The following is a 13,288-nucleotide window of genomic DNA, read 5'->3' as shown; positions in this document are numbered from 1 at the left end:
TCAAAGCGGGTGTACCGATACACGTGGTGTCACCGGGGTGACAGCCAAATGGCAGATTTATACTCTCTGAAAATAGCCAATCTACAAACTCACTGAACTTATAGTGATCTCTGCTATTTCCGACACCCGCACTAAATATAACTCAGGGTTTAATAATTCAACGTGGCATGGGCTTTAACCTTTGTGCATAGCTTCCCTCATCCGCGCTCTCGCCTCCTCAGTCACCGCTTATCATCGAAGTATAACGAAGGAACACAATGCAATAAACCCAAATAATATCGTTTTCTCCTCGCCTCCTCAGAAGGGAAAAATGTAGCTCACTGCTATTATCACAGCCTTCTGGGTGACAAAAATCCTGGCGTTTTTTCACTTGTGATCTGCCAAGCTGCATTCAGGGGGGAGAGAGAAATTGGTATTCGTGCAGCAGAACTTAGTAATTTTGGTGCACAGGCACTCATCGTATTTGCATACCGCGAGGTAAATGACAAATAGATGCCATGTCCCCACCTCCCTCCCCATCTCTATTTCTACTTAATGTTTATCTCTTGTCGGAACCGAAACCTTGTATCTCCATAGTTTTTTTTTTCTTCTCCCTGTACTATTAATAAAGGACTACTTCAACACTTTTCAACCTTTCTTCATAATAATTGGTCCTCACTAATAATCATGATAAAACAGCAAATTTTTTCTACTCAGTCTGTGACTCATAATAGGAGGGCTGTGTGGGCAGTTCAGAAACCCTGTCCACCAGTGACATCATCGACAGAGAATCCAAGCTAATAGAAACTGCAGGCTTTCTATATTCCTGAAAAGTTGCAGTGCGAAAATGGAAGCCATCATTCTCACGATAATAAAACATATATATTTAAAAATCTTGTTAAAGAAATCTTACAAGAGCGTCGCACAAAAGAATAGCGTAAATAGCCCATCGACTCGCATGCACGTAAATGTGCTATTTTCCCCAATTTTAAATTATTTATTTTGCCTCTTCTTTCTAACAATAAAAAAAGAACGGTTTTGGACATATATATACAAGGTTTTCCCCGAGAGCGACGTGTTGTATGTTTGGCATGTTAATGAATATTAATGCAGATCTTTCCCTTGGCACTTTGTCGTTGAGATAGCAGTTTGCGGGCGGCGGGGGGGGGGGGGTTAATGGTGCACATTGTTAGCGTCGAGATGCGTTTCCTGCTGCTAGTCAAATAAACAGGATGTGATGCCTGTTGTTGTGTCATCGCAAGACATTTTAGAAGACAGCTGAGACGCTGTGTGGCTACGAGACGCATGCAGTGTGGAGTGCTATAGAGGTTCTATTTCTATGGCTACTATTAGTATTATTGCTATGCTGCGGTGAGGTTAAAATGTCCTCACAAGTGCAGTAGAACTTAGACATTTGTATAAGGACAATTTTCCTGGTCCTCACAAGAGAAATGGTTGTTTTATGATTAAAAAATTAAAAGAATTAAAGAAAATTAAAGAAAATTAAAACAAACATTTAGGCTTACAATTAGGAAGTAAAATCAGGAATGGGTTAGGATTAGACATTAGATGTTAAGTTTATAGCCTTCTAGGTTTAGAGTTATGCCTGATTTATACTTGCGTGCCTGCAGGGTCATGCACCAGGAATAGCCAATATACAAGCTTGCGTTGCAATGCATTGTGAGCGTGCAGATCTGCTATTATTTTGTGTGTAACGTATTTTTCATGGCAAAACTGGTGTCCTAAAATGACGATGTCCTCATCGTCAAGTATAGTAATACAATAGTTACAAGTGTGTGTGCAACTGTGCAGGACTGGAGATGGGGATGAAAAACAAAGCCCTCCCCACCTCAACACACACACTGCTTCCTCTCCCCCTCCCTCGCAGCCTCTCTCGCACACCTGCTTTTGCTTCGAGTGGAGGCTGATTACGCTCTTGAGCAGCAACGATTGTGCCTCAGAATAGCATGAAAGAAACAGAAACACCGTAAGGAAGTGGGATGCCGCGGTCGCCAGGTAACAATGTGCATGATGGCAAGAGAGCTGTGGTGGTGACTTGAAAACCATGCAGGGAACAAATGCTGCATAATGATCCTGTTAACGTCGAACAACACTGAGCTCTATATACTCTCTGCTCCCCCCCCTCTCTCTCTCTTCTCAGCTCTCTCTCTCACCCTAAAACATGATCATCAGGTACTATACCAGTATTATACAATAGGAGGAAGATGTTTTTCAAAAAAGTGAACAGAAAATGATGTTTTTATGTGGCCATTCATTGAGTATTACCTGGTTTTCACCTTAGCTCCACCCACCTGAACTTAAGCCTCACCCACAGCTGTGCGTTGTATGATGATGGGGGAGGGGTTAGGGTTACACTTTTCTATTATTTCCGCCTTTTAAGGCTTTCAGCTTTTAGGAAGAAACCAAAAATACACATGCAGGGAAGACATATTTGAATATTCTAAACATAACCTGGGGGTCTATTAGAGTATAGCCTGGCCTAGCCAGCCGAACGTGATGTAAATAAAAGCCTGGACATATACTCGGTGTAATGTAACTCCGTAGCCACATAGAAAACATAAAAAGTACATAAATCAATCTTTAAACCGTGCACATACTTAATCGACTGGAGTCCCCCAGGGGTCTATATTAGGCCCCCTACTTTTTTCTTCTATTATCTCTCTTTGCTGAAAACAACCAATCTAGATCCGCTTTTCCAACCATTTCTGTGAGTTGAAAATCTCGAAAGTATTTGTGACCCAACCATTTGATCACTTAAAGGTATATTCAGTGATTTCACTTAATTCAAATATCACTTATTTTTTTGTTTTGTTGTGATAATCCTCTCTACTATAGAGTGTGCTGACCATATAAGGAGTTCCTCCCTGTCCCCAGTTAACCCCTGGGGGTCAAAAAACCTTAGGTTTCGTTTTTGACTCTCTATCCTGATTGGACGAAAGGCTTTGGGTCCCAGCCAAAAACGAAACCTAAGGTTTTTTGAGTAAAATCACTGAATATACCTTTAACACGGCAGCCGAATGGAACTATACCGATAGCATGTATTGGTATCACAATACCAATACATTTTTGTCATAATTATTATCAATAAAATCTTATTTGGTAGCCTAGTAGCCAAAAAGTGAACCCGGACATGTTGAGTACATGCACCAACGTTTTACGTTAGAAATGTTTAGTATGGGTCCCCAGCATGTAGAAACTGCCGAATGCTAACTTGCATAATGTTGAGCAATTTTCATAATTGGCATAATATGTGACCATACCATTAACAACCTATAGAAAGCAAAATATTCAAAATTCCACCATGCTTTATCTAGCATGTGACGTGTCAAACGAGGGGGTTTTCATGATGCTGAATCCATTCCAAGCATTAGTTTTGCAAAAAAAACACTCATTGGGCTTAAAACGGCCATGCCCACTGCTCAACATACGGTATGCAAGTTAGCATCCGGCAGTTTCTACATGCTGTTGGACCCATACTAAACATTTCTAACATAACTAACAAACACTTGGTGTATACTCAACATGTCCGTGTTCACAATGGGGCTCTATGGGCATGGCTATTAGACTATGGTGGCCTGCTTGCAATATCCCCATGGCCTTGGGAATGTAGATTTAGGACGCTATATAGGGTTCAAGCGGTTACACACATCATTTCAATCGTGTCCAGCTGCAAGGGAACCCCCCCCCCCCCCTTGCCTTTACCTCATGTGGTCCCACTCCCATGGCTGCATGAGGGCCCGGTGCACAGCCCCACTACGTCAACCCCTCCTGGGACACCAACCCACATCCTTCCTGATCTCTGCTGTCCACTCTCCTTCCCATCCTCCACGGTACTGGATCTGTACTCCAGAGAGAGAGAGAGAGAGAGAGTCACCATCTGCTCGCCGAAGTCCCTCACCCCCCCCCCCCCCCAACCCCTTTCCTCTCCTTCCTCTTGGTACAGGAAACAGCACCTGCAGGTCTACATCACTTCCTGTTCTAATGGTGTAGTGTAGCGCTTGTCTTTACAGCCTGTGTGCGTGCGTGCGTGCGTGTGTGCGTGCGTGTGTGTGTGTGTATACTCTTGCTATTATGCTTGTGAGTGCCAAATATCGCCTCAAGTAGTATAGGATGTGAGACCATTGTCCTGGTCCCCCCACAAGAAAAGTGGTTGTTTTACCGGTATGCATGGTTGTAAGAATGCTGGAATTATATGCTTGATTTATACATAGTTGTGCGATGTTGTTGCACACCTAAAATAGCACATAATTCTCAGCTCTTCTCTCGGCTTGGTATGCACGACTCCCGGCATATACAGTTGAGGTCCATGCACAGTAGTGCACACTGCTGCGTTTCTTCTGATTTTTACCAGCGTTTTTCCGACGTTTTTTCCCCCCCGAAAAACGTGTCCAGTCTGCAAGGACATTTAAACTCAGGTTTTATAGGGTTATAGGATTGAAAAGTTTTAAAAATGTCATTATAAAATGAACGTCCTAAAATGTGTCCTCCCAGGTTTGTGTGTGTGTGTGTGTGTGTGTGTGTGTGTGTGTGTGTGTGTGTGTGTGTGTGTGTACAAATGCCTGCACACCTGCATGCAATTCGTGGTGTGTAGAGTTTTTGCCCCCTAAAAGCGGATTTGATTGACTTCCATATGCGTCGCATCATGTCTCCTGGCTGCGTTCCACATGGCTTCCATAGCCGGTATAGGCGGCCGTATTTCCGATGGCGGGCTCCGTCTGGGCACTTAATCTGCTCCCACACTAGACAACCTTGGTCACCATTTTCTCCGTGACCCGCGCCACCTCTGTGGAGCTCACAGGCCTGGCATAAATCATCATCCCATATACCCCTCACTCCCCTCCCCCGCAAACCTCTTATCAATTCATCCATTAATGTCCTCCGGGGTTGTCATTTTTACAGCAAACATAAACAAGGCGGTGTTACGGCGTGACCTCCGCTTCATGACAAAGATACGGATGGTAGACGTACGGCCAGTCGAGGGACATTAGGCCAAATATCGGCTGATGTTATAGTCGGCCATAAGCTGCTCCTGTACACACCACCACACACACACACACTCATTATTATTGTGCAACTTTGACATACTATATTCTCCGTGGTGGACAAAGTATAGCCAACTGGAGTACTGGAGTCAAAATTGTTACTCAACTGCAAGTGAAAACTGCTCTGTCAAATTTCTACCAAAATTCTTGCTTTTAGAAATTATACTCAAGTATTCAATCTACAAATTACGAATTACGAATATCATTACACTGCTGCTGCTGCTGCACTAAAATGACTTTTCAACAAAACCAAATCTGCTATAGCTTGTAGATCTGCAAAAGTGGTTGGTTTAATTGCAATTTTGTATAAATAAAATGCAATTTTCCCCCTCCTAGACATATTATGGTGTATAGTCAAAAGTACACTATTTATCTGAAATTTAGTCGAGTGAAAGTCAAAATACAAATTAACTAAAGTGCAGATACTCAAAAACGACATACTTAAGTACAGTATACTAAAAGTAAATACTGAACTTGACAATGCTATATTCTGCTGTCGTTCACCAAGGCAAGCGGCTGTATTGGAAGTGGAACAGGATGTTTCGCAGCGCAATTACCGCTCACGAGGAATGAGGGAGGAACAAACACAACACAACTGCAGTCAGGGGAACTGCCCTGCACTTCTCCTCCTGTTCACTTGACTGGGTGTCCATTGTTTTGTACGACTGTGGTTATTCTTCGTGTTCCGCCGACTTGCTTCCTGTATACTGTCATTAGTGGCTCTTATACGATGGCATGCATGCAGGCATCACGCATCAGGCCACTGCGTTTCGCCAGGGGGCCCCCTTTCTTATGACGTCAGTCACCGTCAGTCTTCCTCAGAGAACAGATTAACACTTTTTTTTTTAACCGCTTGAAAGTGTCTGGGGTGAAGTGTCGAGCGAAAATAGCTGATCTACATACAAGACGATTTGTTGTATATGAAGGGGCCTACTCGTATAAATCCCAGCGGGACTCTAAAGTATATTAATAATAATAATAATAATAAAACTTTATTTGTATATAGCACCTTTCATGACATGAAATGCAGCTCAAAGTGCTTTACAGAGCAATGGAGAAAGAAAGAAAAGAAAAGGAAGGCATAACACATTAAAAGATAATGGCAGTACTGCAATACAGTGAGGACATGAATAACAAAAAATGTAAAAGATCAATTAAAAGCAAGAGTGCGCCGCATTTTGGACAAGTTGTAGTCTGTCAGTTGTTTTCTTATAGGCAGTCCAGAAAAAAGTGCATTGCAGTAATCAAGCCGAGAAAAAACAAAGGTGTGGATTAGCGTTTTTGCATCGTCCAATGACAAATAGGCTCTGATTCGTGCAATATTTCTAAGGTGAAAAAAGGCAATCTTGGTAACATGATTAATGTGTGAATTAAAATTCAATTCAGAATCAATAATGACCCCCAAGTTCTTTACTGTACTGTTACTTTCTACAGTCAGGTTGCAAAGTCTGCTTATTATTGATTCTTTCTGCTCACTAGAACCGATTAAGAGAACTTCTTATCCTCATTTAGCTTGAGAAAGTTCTCACTCATCCATCATTTGATGCTAGACAGACAGGTCAACAACGGATCTAAAGCACAGGGATCATCTGGAGCTACAGAAAGATATAGTTGGGTATCATCAGCATAGAAATGAAAATTGACTCCGTGTTTGGTAATAAGTTCTCCCAACGGCAGTATGTACAGGGAGAACAATAGTGGACCAAGAATCGAGCCCTGTGGAATACCAGAACCGATGTTGTGTTTGTCTGAGTCAAACTCAGCTAGATTGTCAAAATAACTTCTCTTTTTTAGGCAAGAGGAAATCCAGGACAGGGCCGTACCAGACAAACCTATATCCAGTGCTCCAGACGTTGTATAAAAATGTAATGATCAATCGTGTCAAATGCAGCCGTTAGATCAAGAAGTAAGAGAACGGATTTTGTCTTGTCAGCAGACACCCTAAGATCATGAATTACTTTGAAAGAAAGTGCTGTTTCTGTGTTTTGTTATGCACCTTATTGTTCTGTAGAAACACATCCAATTGATGAAAGAAAGGCAGATTAGAAATAGGTCGATAGTTACCCCAACACAGAGGGATCAAGATTGTGTTTCTTGAGTAAGGGCCTATAACTACAGCCGTCTTCAGTGAGTCTGGAAAGACGCCTGATTGTTGAGAGCTGTTTACAATTTTTAGGATATCTCCAATCACACTGAGAAAGTTGGTGGGAAATTGTATCCAATGATCAGGAGGATGATGTCATCTGTGATATATTAGATATTAGATTTCTAATCTCAGTTTTTATCCTTTTTTTGATGTATTATTCGACTATACAGTACAGTATGTATATTTACTGATGGCACCATTTAACCCATTCTGAACGGGAACCCATTTTGGTGTCAGCATCATGTTATGCTTTAGCTATTGAAAAATAGCAGATCTACAAGCTCATAGCGCGCCACCGAGTGGCGCGCTACGAGCTTGTAGGTCTGCTATTTTAAAAAAAATCGAAGAACGACTGACATTTTTAGAATCTGATCTCAGGTCAGAATGGCTTAATCAGACCAGTGTGTGTCCAGTGGAAACCTCGTATGAATCTGATCTCAGGTCAGAATGGGTTAAGTTGTGCTGTGTTAGCCATCATCGTATGTGTACAGTGAAAAAAAAAAAACACCACCACCACCACCATCATCATCATCATGGATACATTGGACGCCACCGATCAATGCTTTCCCACTGATCTAAATGCTTGTGTGAGAGTGTTAGTGGAGCATCCCACAGCTTCAGGCTGAATCCATCGACCCGCTGAGATGTTTGCATTGGGCCTAGAACGGAGGATATTGATATAATGAAGTATAGATTGACTGTACTACTCTGCTCACAGACCGTTCTTGTTGCACCCGACAACATAGATCAAACTGTGTGCATGTATTGTACAGCATATTATGGCATGTATTGTGCCCGAGTGAAAACGAACGACCAATGTTCCAGGGCTATTTCAAACGTGTTAGTGTTATGATTTGTACAGTAAAAAATCATCATACTCGAGCCACGAGAATGAGAACGACGGAAACCTTGTATGTCCGGTTAAACGTTTTATGTTTTTTTTTTTTTTTTTTCAATTCATATAAGTATAACCTTCTTTGTTGTGCGAGAATGTCAAGCAAAAGTAGTTGAACATTTTCTGTATTTCTGAAAAACTTTGATCCCTTTCCTGAAAAGTATATAAACGGTCTTTCTTGGACATAATGAGGTTTCCACCCGACAGCGAGGAAATGCAGGATAATGACAAGCGGGGGCAGAGTCAGATAAACGTGATGAATGAGGGTCACGAGGTTGTCGATTCTGTTTTGAGACGTGGATGTTTAGCCCATTCTGACCTGAGATCAGATTAATACGAGGTTTCCACTGGACACACACTGGTCTGATCAACCCATTCTGACCTGAGATCAGATTCTAAAAAATGTCAGTCGTTCTTCGATTTTTCAAAAAAAGCAGACCTACAAGCTCGTAGCGCGCCACTCGGTGGCGCGCTATGAGCTTGTAGATCTGCTATTTTTCAATAGCTAAAGCATAACATGATGCTGACACCAAAACGGGTTCCCGGTCAGAATGGGTTAGAGATTGAATGTTTCATTACATCAATCAATTTGAACCTGTGGCGTGTCGCTCTCATTATGAGCCCAGCTGTGTGTCGTGCATGTCAAGCCGGTCCGTGTGTTCGTTTGGAGGAGGTGGTATAGGCATGTATAACGGCTGCGACTATATCGAATCTTATCGCTTATTCCGTCAATTCCCTTTTCGAATAATTAGGAAGCGCTTTTTTGTTGTTGTTGTTGTAATTTGTATCCTATGTGTCAACTAATCAACATCCCAGAAATTCAAATAGATTTAAATTGTTTATAATCAACTCTTATGATTATAAACTAATGACAGTTTAGGCTATCGCACAAAATAGCCGATCTACAAGCTTACAATGCAGGGCACTTTAATGGGTTGTGAGCTCATGTAGATCGGCTATTTTTGCTCCTTAAATGAAATGGAAGAAAAAAAGGAACATTTCACCACCACCCCCTCCAAAATAATCTATAAAAAAAAGGTAAATACCCTTTTGATTCCTTTTTTTATAATCGATGGGATGGATTAATTTGATTAATGGCTGCAGCAGCAGCAGCTGTATGAAAGGCAAAACGTTGAAGAATCAAGAGGCCCCTCTGCGAGGTCAGGCTATCCTCCGGGTCTGATGTCATGGCGACCACGTTGCCAGGAAACCAAACAATGGGTGCCGGCTCACCATGCGATAACAGGAAATGATTTCATTGTCTCGTTTCCGTTATAGTGTGCAGCTAGTAGAGTCGATGCACTAGTGCGAGGCGAGGCATGCCTCCTGCACCTTGACACATTAATTCACTCATGTGTGAGAGGCTTGAGGAAAAACAAATGGTATACACTTATTAGGTAATATGAATTTGATTAGCACGGTCAACGTATAACGTTGTTCCATATTTTCTTCCAGTGTTCCAATGTTTTTGTTCAAACATTTTCACATCAAGGAACGCCAAATTTTTATTTTGCCACAGACCAGCGTCTGGAAAGATTTGGTTGCCACGAAATAAAATATTTGTCAAGACACGTCAATAAAAAAAATGAATTAAAAAGGCAGATCTTATCAAGCTCAGAACGAATTTGAATTGAATAGGGCTTACTAAGTGTTTCTTTAGAGTTTTTAGACAATTCCTAATTTAGTTTTGGACCCCCCTGTGGAAACCCCCTCACAGACCCCTGGGGGGTCCCCCTCCCTGCACCCCACTTTGAGAACCATTGTATATTATTCTATCCATGGCTTATAGTGCCATGGATGTTCCTTATCTCTGAGTGGTAACATGGCAGCATGACTCTGACAAGCAGCACATGTGTGCACTCACTGTGTTGTCTGATAGCGTGGTGGGCGTGTTGGTGTGGAGAGTTAGTGCGCGTGTGTCCCTCTCAGCGCCCCAGCAGCCTGCCTGCCTTCATGGTGTATGTGCGGGGGGGGGGGGGGGGTCAGTGTACAGAGCCTGGATGAGGGCTGATGCTTACCAGGTCAGAGCCGGAGGCTCTCGTCAACGGTCAGATAAGAGTGGAGAAGAGAGGAGGGCCAGAGAGCAGGCACCCTCCTTCTCATGACATCTTGCCTGATAGAGATGGGAGGGAGCAGGCAGGAATGTATAAGGTCTTGTATATCAGGTCCAGTTCTCTACTCTAATAGTAGACGTAAGTCTACTCTAAGTCTACGCTTAGTGGACTTAGTTTAAGTGGGTAAACAAGACATACTAACCCTGATAGAGATGGGAGGGAGCAGGCAGGAATGTAAGGTCTTGTACATCAGGTCCAGTTCCTACTCTAATAGTAGACGTAGTCTACTCTAAGTCTACGCTTAGTGGACTTAGTTTAAGTGGGTAAACAAGACATATACTAACCCTGGAGGCCTTGAGTCTCGTGGCTGTGCAACCACAATGTTACACAATGTAAAGCATGAATAGAATGCAAGGCATGTCTTTTATCAGCTTGTTGTATGAATGTGATGTAAAATATGTTGTTGTTGATGATGCTGGTCGAGCTGACCCCAGGAAGAGTGGCTGCTGTAACCTGCACAGTAAGCAAATGGGGATCTAATAAATAAATGAAATCAAAACCTTTACCCGCACATTTAGGTGAAGTTTGATCCATTAGACTTTGATCGTAAATATTCAGCAATGTCAAAAACATGGCTGAGGGACCTATTCATGTGTTTCAACCTCAAGACATGTTGTACTATAAAGGCCCACGTGATTCCCCCATTGTGTGGCACAGAGGTACTTAGGCTTGTTAAAATGTAATTTAGATAGCATGTTACTTAAACAAATGTCATAGGTTAATGGATTACCTGCGGTATCCTATTATAGCTTATTTGGTATTAAGTGTTTTAGCCTAGTATTGTTTTTAGACTGATGTTCTTTTCCTGTTTACTGAAGCACTATGCACTGTACTGTCTCTTTGCATTTGATGTACAGTATGTGACACAACCTTGCTTATTGTATAAGTTGCTCTGGACAAGAGCGTCTGCTAAATGCCTGAATTGTAAATTGAGTCCAGCAGTATCTGTCATGCGTTCAAAAAAAAGACAGTGTCCACTCCCTTCATAATTGTGGCATTTTAGCCCTTGCGGGGCTTTGTGTGTGTGTGTGTGTGTGTGTGTGTGTGTGTGTGTGTGTGTGTGTGTGTGTGTGTGTGTGTGTGTGTGTGTGTGTGCACTGTGTGTGTGTGTGTGTGCGTGCGTGCGCACATGCACGTGCGTGCGATCGGGTGATCCCAGCTTCGCTCAGAGAGAGGGGGTTGGGCTTGGAAACCCTTAGCGCAGTCCCAGAAAACATGGCTGGAATTCTCCTGCGGGGCAGATGGGTATCCTGCAGACAAGTTGGGGGGGGAGGAATGGACTCTCTTGGGAGGAGGAGGAGGATCTGAGTCCATGCCAGGCCCACTCTGGCTTTCTGGCTGGGAGATGTATACAGGTGATGTGCACAGACAGCACAGACAGCTGATGAAAAGCCGGCCAACCCCCCGAACGCAGATCTGGGATCTGTAGCGGTATACTAGCGGGGTGAGCTTGGAGTTTTGTCTGGAGGGACTGATGGGAGGGGAGGGGAGGGCAGGGCATATTGGCAGCCGCTGCTTATCCCGAATTTCTGTCTCTGATTTGACTCTGCCTCGAGGCGAATGTTTCCTATTCTGAGGAAACATTTGACAAAAAACTAAAAGCAAACAGATCTACAACACATATCTACGCATTGTGAGCTTGTAGATCTGCTACTCTTGGTGAACCGATTTGGTGTAGGCCTACAGTATATCGAAAAGATTGTACCTGTTGCTACACAGTTCGCTTTTTATAAGCATAAGAGGGTGTTTAAATGCATGTTACAGTACCAAGTCCTGCAATATTTTACAATTCTACGCCATATTTGAACCATTATTTCTTACACAGCAACACTAAAGCCTCTTCATTTTGAGTCTCTCACAGTTCCACGAAAGGCAGAGAGAGATGTACTTACGGTGTCTTTTCTGTGTTCCTGTAACGTTTGTGAGTTGGTTTTAGTACATTGTACACAGGCCAGGGTTTGAAACATGAAACAAAAGCAAGTCTTTCAGTCTCAGCCCTCAGGCACAGCCTCCATCCGGGCTATACTGTATAATATACAGTACTTGAAGGTTTTTGTATAATATATATATATTATATATATATATATATATATATATTATTGCTGTCCGACAAAAACCTTCAAGTATCTACTTGGTAAATGATTTGAATGCCCTACTTCGTCATACTACAGTATCACACAAAAGTAGCAAAATGTGCCTGTAGATCGGTTCTTTTTTTTTTAGGTATTTTGAATATAGTTTTAAGTTAGAGTGGTTAAGACTTTCTGTGGGTTTTATAAATATAAACATTTAACCAATGAAACATATTGACAGGAGCTTAAATAACTGAATAACGACATTCTATTGGACCACAGTGGACAAAGTTAATCTCTCTCGCAGCTGAGGGGTCCTTGGTTTGAAAAACCTGTGAATTTAAAGCATTTGTATAGATCCGTGCATCTAACACCAGGGAGATTTTGGGCCTTTACTGGACTCTGCTAATCTCCTATTACATCAGCCCGTGCAGGGGAAAGTGTTTCTCCACCATTAACCCACACATGGTTCGCTGGGACTTTCGTCTAACAAAACGTATGCATTTCTAAACATTGTATAAGCATTGTGCATTATTCAGCGAGCTTAATAGAGGGGGTGGACTTTGGGTTATTGCGAATCAGGGGAACAAATATTAACCCATAGCATTAACATATGAACGAGTAAGCTTCTCTATGACTTATAGAAGGAGTAGTTTCACGGAACATGGCCCAAAGGTAAGTACTTCTTCCATATACCTACTGCAAACACTATAGGAAGGAAGGTAATTAAAATTGTATAACACCCCCAGACCCCCTTTACAATCCAATTTGGTTTTTTTAATACTTAGCCAGCACTCTCCGTTATTATGCTGGCTGTCCTGAGGAAGTGCAACATCAGGGATGTTTCGCCGTGCACAACAAAAGCTGTTCATTTAACCGTTTTGAACAGTTAAATGATTTTTACACCCTCACTTAAACTACTATATCTCTCAGGATTTTGCTGTGTACATAAGAAATTAATAACGTAATTATACTAATAATGAGTTACCATAGCCTATACTATATAACCCAGCAGTTCC

The sequence above is a fragment of the Protomyctophum bolini genome (assembly GCF_963924005.1).
Source record: "Protomyctophum bolini genome assembly, chromosome: 21".
NCBI classification, from domain to species: domain Eukaryota; kingdom Metazoa; phylum Chordata; class Actinopteri; order Myctophiformes; family Myctophidae; genus Protomyctophum; species Protomyctophum bolini.
The sequence above is the reverse complement of the archived record's forward strand: the minus strand, read 5'-3'. Positions refer to the sequence as shown.